Source organism: Pan troglodytes, chromosome 20 (assembly GCF_028858775.2).
Source record: "Pan troglodytes isolate AG18354 chromosome 20, NHGRI_mPanTro3-v2.0_pri, whole genome shotgun sequence".
NCBI lineage: Eukaryota > Metazoa > Chordata > Mammalia > Primates > Hominidae > Pan > Pan troglodytes.
In genome coordinates, this window is record NC_072418.2 from 2,454,068 (window position 1) to 2,466,259 (window position 12,192).

Below are 12,192 nucleotides of genomic sequence, written 5' to 3' on the forward strand. Positions count from 1 at the left end.
GCTTTTGAGGAGTTATTGCTGTGTGGATCTGATATAACCCTTTCTGTCATCTCTACACAAAACTTTCTGTAAAACATAAAAATCACCTGGACCTTCAGAGATGAGTTTGTTTATTTTTTTATTTTTTTAAAAATTGCTAATTCACAGAACATGGAGATGAGTATGTTTTGAAGGCTTGGAAGCATGCAAGTGGGAGAAGAAAGGAGTCAGCTACATTCTGGCTGTGTGCAGAGGCAGGTCACTGTGGTGGGAGTGTTCCTGTCTCATGGACTCTGCAAATCGCAATGCTTGGCATGGCCTCCCGACCCTGATGGCAGAGAAGCAAACACCAGTCGGAGAGCTGGGGTCTTCCCAGCCCTCTTGGCCCTGTGGCCAATTTTTTCTTCAATAGCCTCATAAAATCACATTATTTGAGTGCCCATGGCTCCAAAACAAGCAGGGATGCCCATGGACCCTGATTATCCATTGTCACCCTTCCCTCCAAACAGCCACCTCTCCCCTGGAGACAGCCCCATACTCCACTCAGACCTGTGCACTTCCTGGTATCCTTGTCACCTGCTTTTTATGCCTCATTTTACAAACACCAAATTGGAAGACAGCAGGAGCTGCCCCATAATACCAGTAAAGTGAGAAGCAGAGATAAATTAGTCCTAGACAACCGACTCATGTTGGGGGCAGCCCACTCACAGTGGCCCTGACCCAACTCTGACTAGAGGCCACTTGCTCTCAACACCAGGGTGCTCAATGGCCCGTCCTGGTACTCTGCTCTTCTCTCTCCACCTTCGCTTTCCTGCAATCTATGCAGCCTGTGACTCCATCCATGGGCTAGAGACCCCCAGACCTTTTCCTGGGACCACAGGCCTGTGTCTCTATCTGCTGCTCAACACCTCCCCTTGAACATCCATGGCTAAAACTGAGCTCCTGACACTCTCTCCATACCCGCTTCTGTGGATTCCCCACCTCCACGAAGGACAGCTTCATCCTTTCAGCTACTCAGGCCAGAAGATTGAAGTCATCTCCTTCTCCAGGAAATCGTATTGGGGGAGCTACAAATATCCAAAAGCCGATCGCTTCTCCTCCACTACACCAGAGGCCCGCCACCCATTTTTGCCTGAATTGCTGCAGCAGCCTCCTAACCAATCTCTGCTTTCACGTGGGCACCTCAGTTTTTTCCAGAACAACAACCAGAGAGATCTGCTCACACCCAAGTCAGACCAGGTTACTCCTCTGCTCTCATAGCATTTGGAGGAAAACCCAGAGTGCTCTTGCCCTCAGCACCCAGAGTGCTCGTGACGGCCAGCAGAGCCGGCCCCCATCTCCTCTGACCTCCCACCTCTTGCCCTCTGCACCCAGAGTGCTCGTGTTGGCCAGCAAAGCCGGCCCCCATCTCCTCTGACCTCCCACCTCTCGCCCTCTGCACCCAGAGTGCTCGTGACGGCCAGCAAAGCCGCCCCCCATCTCCTCTGACCTCCCACCTCTCGCCCTCTGCACCCAGAGTGCTCGTGACGGCCAGCAAAGCTGGCCCCCGTCTCCTCTGACCTCCCACCTCTCGCCCTCTGCACCCAGAGTGCTCGTGACGGCCAGCAAAGCCGCCCCCCATCTCCTCTGACCTCCCACCTCTCGCCCTCTGCACCCAGAGTGCTCGTGACGGCCAGCAAAGCTGTCCCCCGTCTCCTCTGACCTCCCACCTCTCTCCCTCAGCTAGTCCTCGAACATGTCTGATGTGGTCCCACCTTGGGACCCACATTGCTACTCCTCTGCCTGTAGGGGTACCCACAGTTATCCACACAGTTCACTCCTGTCTTTCAGGTCTTTGTGCAAATATCACCTTCTCAGTGGAGACTACACCTTCAGGACTTAGGCTGTGCCTGGCACATAGTAGGTGCTCAGTAGACACTGGTTGTAGGAAGGAATCTACAGGTTGAAATAAGGAGATCATTTCCCTGAGGTTCCGAAGCTCATATTTACTCACCATTTGTTGTTTACTGCTAATATTGTGCACTATCAGTAAAATACATAAAACCCTTTGCCAATCCAGGAAGTGAAAATGACACTTTACTGTTTTAGTTTGCATTTCTCTGCTTACAAATGGATTACACACATTTTCATGTGCTGTTTGCTACTTATTCATTCAGAAAACATACTAAGTGCTGGCTCTTTTTCATGTCCTTTATCAAGTTTGGATCATGTCATTTGCTGTTTTCTTTCTGATGTAAACTCTCAAAGTTTGAAGGGTATTGTCTTTTCCTGACACATACGTTGTAAATAATTTTCCGGCTTACATTTTGACTTTTAATTTCATTCACGATGTTTTTAATGAATAATTTTAATTTTTATGAATGCAAGTTAAAATAATTCTTTCATTGTGGTTTCTGACATGTCATGCCAATAAGGGTCTTCTCCTCCAAGAGCACAGAAATATTTGCCAATACTGTCCTTAAAATCGGTCACAGTTTCCTTTTTTTTTTTTTTTTTTTTTTTTTATACTTTAAGTTTTAGGGTACATGTGCACATTGTGCAGGTTAGTTACATATGTATACATGTGCCATGCTGGTGCGCTGCACCCACTAACTCGTCATCTAGCATTAGGTATATCTCCCAATGCTATCCCTCCCCCCTCCCCCCTCCCCACCACAGTCCCCAGAGTATGATATTCCCCTTCCTGTGTCCATGTGATCTCATTGTTCAATTCCCACCTATGAGTGAGAATATGCGGTGTTTGGTTTTTTGTTCTTGCGATAGTTTACTGAGAATGATGGTTTCCAATTTCATCCATGTCCCTACAAAGGATAGGAACTCATCATTTTTTATGGCTGCATAGTATTCCATGGTGTATATGTGCCACATTTTCTTAATCCAGTCTATCATTGTTGGACATTTGGGTTGGTTCCAAGTCTTTGCTATTGTGAATAATGCCGCAATAAACATACGTGTGCATGTGTCTTTATAGCAGCATGATTTATAGTCATTTGGGTATATACCCAGTAATGGGATGGCTGGGTCAAATGGTATTTCTAGTTCTAGATCCCTGAGGAATCGCCACACTGACTTCCACAATGGTTGAACTAGTTTACAGTCCCACCAACAGTGTAAAAGTGTTCCTATTTCTCCACATCCTCTCCAGCACCTGTTGTTTCCTGACTTTTTAATGATTGCCATTCTAACTGGTGTGAGATGATATCTCATAGTGGTTTTGATTTGCATTTCTCTGATGGCCAGTGATGATGAGCATTTTTTCATGTGTTTTTTGGCTGCATAAATGTCTTCTTTTGAGAAGTGCCTGTTCATGTCCTTCGCCCACTTTTTGATGGGGTTGTTTGTTTTTTTCTTGTAAATTTGTTTGAGTTCACTGTAGATTCTGGATATTAGCCCTTTGTCAGATGAGTAGGTTGCGAAAATTTTCTCCCATGTTGTAGGTTGCCTATTCACTCTGATGGTAGTTTCTTTTGCTGTGCAGAAGCTCTTTAGTTTAATTAGATCCCATTTGTCAATTTTGGCTTTTGTTGCCATTGCTTTTGGCGTTTTGGACATGAAGTCCTTGCCCACGCCTATGTCCTGAATGGTAATGCCTAGGTTTTCTTCTAGGGTTTTTATGGTTTTAGGTCTAACGTTTAAATCTTTAATCCATCTTGAATTGATTTTTGTATAAGGTGTAAGGAAGGGATCCAGTTTCAGCTTTCTACATATGGCTAGCCAGTTTTCCCAGCACCATTTATTAAATAGGGAATCCTTTCCCCATTGCTTGTTTTTCTCAGGTTTGTCAAAGATCAGATAGTTGTAGGTAAGCGGCGTTATTTCTGAGGGCTCTGTTCTGTTCCATTGATCTATATTTCTGTTTTGGTACCAGTACCATGCTGTTTTGGTTACTGTAGCCTTGTAGTATAGTTTGAAGTCAGGTAGTGTGATGCCTCCAGCTTTGTTCTTTTGGCTTAGGATTGACTTGGCGATGCGGGCTCTCTTTTGGTTCCATATGAACTTTGAAGTAGTTTTTTCCAATTCTGTGAAGAAAGTCATTGGTAGCTTGATGGGGATGGCATTGAATCTGTAAATTACCTTGGGCAGTATGGCCATTTTCACGATATTGATTCTTCCTACCCATGAGCAAGGAATGTTCTTCCATTTGTTTGTATCCTCTTTTATTTCCTTGAGCAGTGGTTTGTAGTTCTCCTTGAAGAGGTGCTTCACATCCCTTGTAAGTTGGATTCCTAGGTATTTTATTCTCTTTGAAGCAATTGTGAATGGGAGTTCACTCATGATTTGGCTCTCTGTTTGTCTGTTGTTGGTGTATAAGAATGCTTGTGATTTTTGTACATTGATTTTGTATCCTGAGACTTTGCTGAAGTTGCTTATCAGCTTAAGGAGATTTTGGGCTGAGACGATGGGGTTTTCTAGATAAACAATCATGTCGTCTGCAAACAGGGACAATTTGACTTCCTCTTTTCCTAATTGAATGCCCTTTATTTCCTTCTCCTGCCTGATTGCCCTGGCCAGAACTTCCAACACTATGTTGAATAGGAGCGGTGAGAGAGGGCATCCCTGTCTTGTGCCAGTTTTCAAAGGGAATGCTTCCAGTTTTTGCCCATTCAGTATGATATTGGCTGTGGGTTTGTCATAGATAGCTCTTATTATTTTGAAATATGTCCCATCAATACCTAATTTATTGAGAGTTTTTAGCATGAAGAGTTGTTGAATTTTGTCAAAGGCTTTTTCTGCATCTATTGAGATAATCATGTGGTTTTTGTCTTTGGCTCTGTTTATATGCTGGATTACATTTATTGATTTGCGTATGTTGAACCAGCCTTGCATCCCAGGGATGAAGCCCACTTGATCATGGTGGATAAGCTTTTTGATGTGCTGCTGGATTCGGTTTGCCAGTATTTTATTGAGGATTTTTGCATCAATGTTCATCAAGGATATTGGTCTAAAATTCTCTTTTTTGGTTGTGTCTCTGCCAGGCTTTGGTATCAGAATGATGCTGGCCTCATAAAATGAGTTAGGGAGGATTCCCTCTTTTTCTATTGATTGGAATAGTTTCAGAAGGAATGGTACCAGTTCCTCCTTGTACCTCTGGTAGAATTCGGCTGTGAATCCATCTGGTCCTGGACTCTTTTTGGTTGGTAAACTATTGATTATTGCCACAATTTCAGCTCCTGTTATTGGTCTATTCAGAGATTCAACTTCTTCCTGGTTTAGTCTTGGGAGAGTGTATGTGTCGAGGAATTTATCCATTTCTTCTAGATTTTCTAGTTTATTTGCGTAGAGGTGTTTGTAGTATTCTCTGATGGTAGTTTGTATTTCTGTGGGATCGGTGGTGATATCCCCTTTATCATTTTTTATTGCGTCTATTTGATTCTTCTCTCTTTTTTTCTTTATTAGTCTTGCTAGCGGTCTATCAATTTTGTTGATCCTTTCAAAAAACCAGCTCCTGGATTCATTAATTTTTTGAAGGGTTTTTTGTGTCTCTATTTCCTTCAGTTCTGCTCTGATTTTAGTTATTTCTTGCCTTCTGCTAGCTTTTGAATGTGTTTGCTCTTGCTTTTCTAGTTCTTTTAATTGTGATGTTAGGGTGTCAATTTTGGATCTTTCCTGCTTTCTCTTGTGGGCATTTAGTGCTATAAATTTCCCTCTGCACACTGCTTTGAATGCGTCCCAGAGATTCTGGTATGTTGTGTCTTTGTTCTCGTTGGTTTCAAAGTACATCTTTATTTCTGCCTTCATTTCGTTATGTACCCAGCAGTCATTCAGGAGCAGGTTGTTCAGTTTCCATGTAGTTGAGCAGCTTTGAGTGAAATTCTTAATCCTGAGTTCTAGTTTGATTGCACTGTGGTCTGAGACATAGTTTGTTATAATTTCTGTTCTTTTACTTTTGCTGAGGAGAGCTTTACTTCCAACTATGTGGTCAATTTTGGAATAGGTGTGGTGTGGTGCTGAAAAAAATGTATATTCTGTTGATTTGGGGTGGAGAGTTCTGTAGATGTCTATTAGGTCCGCTTGGTGCAGAGCTGAGTTCAATTCCTGGGTATCCTTGTTGACTTTCTGTCTCATTGATCTGTCTAATGTTGACAGTGGGGTGTTAAAGTCTCCCATTATTAATGTGTGGGAGTCTAAGTCTCTTTGTAGGTCACTCAGGACTTGCTTTATGAATCTGGGTGCTCCTGTATTGGGTGCATAAATATTTAGGATAGTTAGCTCCTCTTGTTGAATTGATCCCTTTACCATTATGTAATGGCCTTCTTTGTCTCTTTTGATCTTTGTTGGTTTAAAGTCTGTTTTATCAGAGACTAGGATTGCAACCCCTGCCTTTTTTTGTTTTCCATTTGCTTGGTAGATCTTCCTCCATCCTTTTATTTTGAGCCTACGTGTGTCTCTGCACGTGAGATGGGTTTCCTGAATACAGCACACTGATGGGTCTTGACTCTTTATCCAACTTGCCAGTCTGTGTCTTTTAATTGGAGAATTTAGTCCGTTTACATTTAAAGTTAATATTGTTATGTGTGAATTTGATCCTGTCATTATGATGTTAGCTGGTGATTTTGCTCGTTAGTTGATGCAGTTTCTTCCTAGTCTTGATGGTCTTTACATTTTGGCATGATTTTGCAGCGGCTGGTACCGGTTGTTCCTTTCCATATTTAGCGCTTCCTTCAGGAGCTCTTTTAGGGCAGGCCTGGTGGTGACAAAATCGGTCAGCATTTGCTTGTCTGTAAAGTATTTTATTTCTCCTTCACTTATGAAGCTTAGTTTGGCTGGATATGAAATTCTGGGTTGAAAATTCTTTTCTTTAAGAATGTTGAATATTGGCCCCCACTCTCTTCTGGCTTGTAGGGTTTCTGCCGAGAGATCCGCTGTTAGTCTGATGGGCTTCCCTTTGAGGGTAACCCGAACTTTCTGTCTGGCTGCCCTTAACATTTTTTCCTTCATTTCAACTTTGGTGAATCTGACAATTATGTGTCTTGGAGTTGCTCTTCTCGAGGAGTATCTTTGTGGCATTCTCTGTATTTCCTGAATCTGAACGTTGGCCTGCCTTGCTAGATTGGGGAAGTTCTCCTGGATAATATCCTGCAGAGTGTTTTCCAACTTGGTTTCATTCTCCGCATCACTTTCAGGTACACCAATCAGACGTAGATTTGGTCTTTTCACATAGTCCCATATTTCTTGGAGGCTTTGCTCATTTCTTTTTATTCTTTTTTCTCTAGACTTTCCTTCTCGCTTCGTTTCATTCATTTCATCTTCCATTGCTGATACCCTTTCTTCCAGTTGATCGCATCGGCTCCTGAGGCTTCTGCATTCTTCACGTAGTTCTCGAGCCTTGGTTTTCAGCTCCATCAGCTCCTTTAAGCACTTCTCTGTATTGGTTATTCTAGTTATACATTCTTCTAAATTTTTTTCAAAGTTTTCAACTTCTTTGCCTTTGGTTTGAATGTCCTCCCGTAGCTCAGAGTAATTTGATCGTCTGAAGCCTTCTTCTCTCAGCTCGTCAAAATCATTCTCCATCCAGCTTTGTTCCGTTGCTGGTGAGGAACTGTGTTCCTTTGGAGGAGGAGAGGCGCTCTGCATTTTAGAGTTTCCTGTTTTTCTGTTCTGTTTTCTCCCCATCTTTGTGGTTTTATCTACTTTTGGTCTTTGATGATGGTGATGTACAGATGGGTTTTCGGTGTGGATGTCCTTTCTGTTTGTTAGTTTTCCTTCTAACAGACAGGACCCTCAGCTGCAGGTCTGTTGGAATACCCTGCCGTGTGAGGTGTCAGTGTGCCCCTGCTGGGGGGTGCCTCCCAGTTAGGCTGCTCGGGGGTCAGGGGTTAGGGACCCACTTGAGGAGGCAGTCTGCCCGTTCTCAGATCTCCAGCTGCGTGATGGGAGAACCACTGCTCTCTTCAAAGCTGTCAGACAGGGACATTTAAGTCTGCAGAGGTTACTGCTGTCTTTTTGTTTGTCTGTGCCCTGCCCTCAGAGGTGGAGCCTACAGAGGCAGGCAGGCCTCCTTGAGCTGTGGTGGGCTCCACCCAGTTCGACCTTCCTGGCTGCTTTGTTTACCTAAGCAAGCCTGGGCAATGGCGGGCGCCCCTCCCCCAGCCTCGCTGCCGCCTTGCAGTTTGATCTCAGACTGCTGTGCTAGCAATCAGCGAGATTCCGAGGGCGTAGCACCCTCCGAGCCAGGTGTGGGATATAGTCTCGTGGTGCGCCGTTTTTTAAGCCGGTCTGAAACGCGCAATATTCGGGTGGGAGTGACCCGAGTTTTCCAGGTGCGTCCGTCACCCCTTTCTTTGACTCGGAAAGGGAACTCCCTGACCCGTTGCGCTTCCCAGGTGAGGCAATGCCTCGCCCTGCTTCGGCTCGCGCACGGTGCGCGCACCCACTGGCCTGCGCCCACTGTCTGGCACTCCCTAGTGAGATGAACCCGGTACCTCAGATGGAAATGCAGAAATCACCCGTCTTCTGCGTCGGTCACGCTGGGAGCTGTAGACCGGAGCTGTTCCTATTCGGCCATCTTGGCTCCCGGATGACAGTTTCATTTTTATATATGCATTTTACTTCAATTGGGGCTTCATTTTACTGAATGCCCTATTTGAAGCAAGTTTCTCAGTTAATTCTTTTCTCAAAGTGCTAAGTATGGTAGATTGCAAACATAAGTGGCCACATAATGCTCCCACCTCCTTTGCCTCCTCTCCCAGGAGGAGATAGTCTCCATCTTTCCACTCCTTAATCTGGGCTTGGCCATGTGACTTACACTGGCCAATGGGATATTAACAAGTCTGATGTGCACAGAGGCTGTAGAATGTGCACTGGGGCTTGGTGTCTCTTGCTGCCCTGGAGACCAGCTGCCCCACGAAGGAAACAGAGCCAACCTGCTGCTTCCTGGAGGAGGACAGTCCCTCAGTCCCTCTGTCTCTGCCAACCAGTTAACCTGCTGCTTCCTGGAGGAAGACAGTCCCTCTGTCCCTCTGTCTCTGCCAACCAGTTAACCTGCTGCTTCCTGGAGGAGGACAGTCCCTCAGTCCCTCTGTCTCTGCCAACCAGTTAACCTGCTGCTTCCTGGAGGAAGACAGTCCCTCTGTCCCTCTGTCTCTGCCAACCAGTTAACCTGCTGCTTCCTGGAGGAGGACAGTCCCTCAGTCCCTCTGTCTCTGCCAACCAGTTAACCTGCTGCTTCCTGGAGGAAGACAGTCCCTCAGTCCCTCTGTCTCTGCCAACCAGTTAACCTGCTGCTTCCTGGGGAGGACAGTCCCTCTGTCCCTCTGTCTCTGCCAACCAGTTAACCTGCTGCTTCCTGGAGGAGGACAGTCCCTCTGTCCCTCTGTCTCTGCCAACCAGTTAACCTGCTGCTTCCTGGAGGAAGACAGTCACTCTGTCTCTGCCAACCCAGTTGACCGCAGACATGCAGGTCTGCTCAGGTAAGACCAGCACAGTCCCTGCCCTGTGAGCCAAACCAAATGGTCCAGCCACAGAATCGTGAGCAAATAAGTGATGCTTAAGTCACTAAGATTTGGGCAAAAGCTGAGCATTTATCCCAATCCCAATACTGTTTGTCCTTCTGTTTATCTGTCTGTCCTTCTCTGCTCATTTAAAATGCCCCCACTGCATCTAGTATATTTTTATAGGATCAGGGATCTGCTCTTGGATTTATGTCATGTTCCCACCTCGAGGCAGCTTTGTAAGCTTCTCAGCACTTCCCAATTCCAGGTGACTTCAGGCGCTGGGAGGCCTGTGCATCAGCTGCTGCTGTCTGTAGCTGAGTTCCTTCACCCCTCTGCTGTCCTCAGCTCCTTCACCCCTGGGCCTCAGGAAATCAATGTCATGCTGACATCACTCTAGATCTAAAACTTGGGTTCTTGGACCAGGTGCGGTGGCTCACACCTGTAATCCCAGCAATTTGGGAGGCCGAGGTGGGTGGATCACAAGGTCAGGAGATCAAGACGATCCTGGCTAACACGGTGAAACCCCGTCTCTACTAAAAGTACAAAAAAATTAGCCGGGTGTGGTGGCAGGTGCCTGTAGCCCCAGCTACTCGGGAGGCTGAGGCAGGAGAATGGCGTGAACCTGGGAGGTGTAGCTTGCAGTGAGCCAAGATCATGCCACTGCACTCCAGACTGGGAGAGAGAGCGAGACTTTCTCAAAAAAAAAAAAAAAAAAAAAAAAACTTAGGTTCTTGGATGTTCGGGAAAGGGGGTTCTTTATCTAGGATCCTTGAAGCGCCCCCAAGGGCATCTTCTCAAAGTTGGATGTGTGCATTTTCCTGAGAGGAAAGCTTTCCCACATTATTCAGCTTCTGAAAGGGTTACCTGACCCACAGATGTGAAGCTGAGGCTGAAGGAGACTGATGTGGTTTCTCCTCAGTTTCTCTGTGTGGCACCAGGTGGCAGCAGAGGTCAGCAAGGCAAACCCGAGCCCAGGGATGCGGGGTGGGGGCAGGTACGTCCTCTCTTGAGCTACAGCAGATTAACTCTGTTCTGTTTCATTGTTGTTGTTTAGTTTGCGTTTTGTTTCTCCAACTTTGTGCTTAAGTTAACACCAGCTCCTGCATCAGGCCCTGTGACCAATGATGTTTGTTTCAAAACAGCTTGCATAGACTTCTTTTTGTCTTTAAATATTTTCCTTACCTCAACCTCTTGGGATGCACCGATGATTGATCATAGCACAAATATCTCAGATTATAATCCTTGTTTATTTCCAAATAAATTTATTTCTTTGGAGATCCACTTTTTCTGTTATTATACATTGACATTGTTATCATGAAATTGGTTGGGTGATGTGTCTTATTTTCTTGTCTCCAGAAGAATTTCTGTAACAGTGCAATTAAACGTTCTTTGCATGTTTGCTAGAACTCACCTGTAAAATTGTCGGAGCAACCAAAGCCTGGTTTTTGTGTTTAGTTTTTCTTTTGTGATTGGGGAGGGGGGTTTATCGTACTGATTCAAGGTGTGAAGGTAACATCATTTTGATTTTATACATCTTCTTCAGTCCATTTAAGCATGTTACATAGCGTTGTTTGTTCTTTTCATGATATTCTTTACAGTAGTCTCCTAAATGTTCCCTCTGCTTCTGCCATGAGCCCCTACAATCTATTTCAACTCAGAAGCTATAGAGTTTGTTTAAAACATGTAACATATTATGCCACCTTTCTTACTGTAAAACATCCCATGGTTTCTCGTAGTATTTATAGTAAAAGTGAAATTTTTATGATGGCTTGAGAAACTTTTCCCATTAGATGCCCAAGTGCTGGTCTGCTCTGATCTTCTCATCTTCCCTTGGGTGATTCTGTGGCAGTCACACTAGCCTCCTTGCTGCTCCACAAAAACTCCAGCATGATCCTACTTCAGGATATTTGCCATTGTTACTGCATCTGCCTGGAACCTTTTCTCCCATATAAACATAGAGATTGCTCTTGCCTGTCCTTCAAGTCTATTCTTAAATGTCCCATTCTCTGTGAAGCTTTCCTGCCCACCCTATTTAAATTACAGACTTCACTCCCAATTCCCCATCTACTTTAAGAGTCTTCATTTATCATTCCTTGACAAACTGTAAATATACATGTTCACTTTTTTATCGTCTGTCTCCAAATACTGGAATGTTAAGTTCTGTAATGTCAGATATTTCTGTTTGGTTCACTGGTGTATTCTTAAAGCGTGTTACATACTAGGTATACTCAATGAATATTTGTTGAATAAATATCACATTGGGCTTATTCCAGAAATTCAAGCTTGTTTCAATAGTTAGAGCAATCTACAAATGTAATTCATTACATTAACTAATTAAAGGAGCTAAATCACATCACCACCACAATAATGCAGAAAAACACATTTGATACAACTCAATATTCATGTCTGCCTAACAAACATCTCATGATACTAGGAAAAGAGGAAGGGATATATTATTTTCATGTATAAAACGCTAACCATTGTAGCATGCCAATATACTCAAAATTCAATGAAATTCCTATCAAAATCTTAGCATTCCTCTTAGTCCTCAACAAAGCATTTCTAAAATGTGTATAGAAGACCAAAGGGCCAAAAGAGTCAACTTCTGAAGAAGTGGAAAAAGAAAGTTGAGGAAATCTTAAAACATGTTATTGAGCTTAAAGTTGCAAAAATAAACTCATGTACCATAATTCATGAGTAGAAAAATAGACTAGTGGAATAACATAAAAATAAAAACAATGCTTACATAAAATGTTGTAACTGATTTGGATGTCATTCG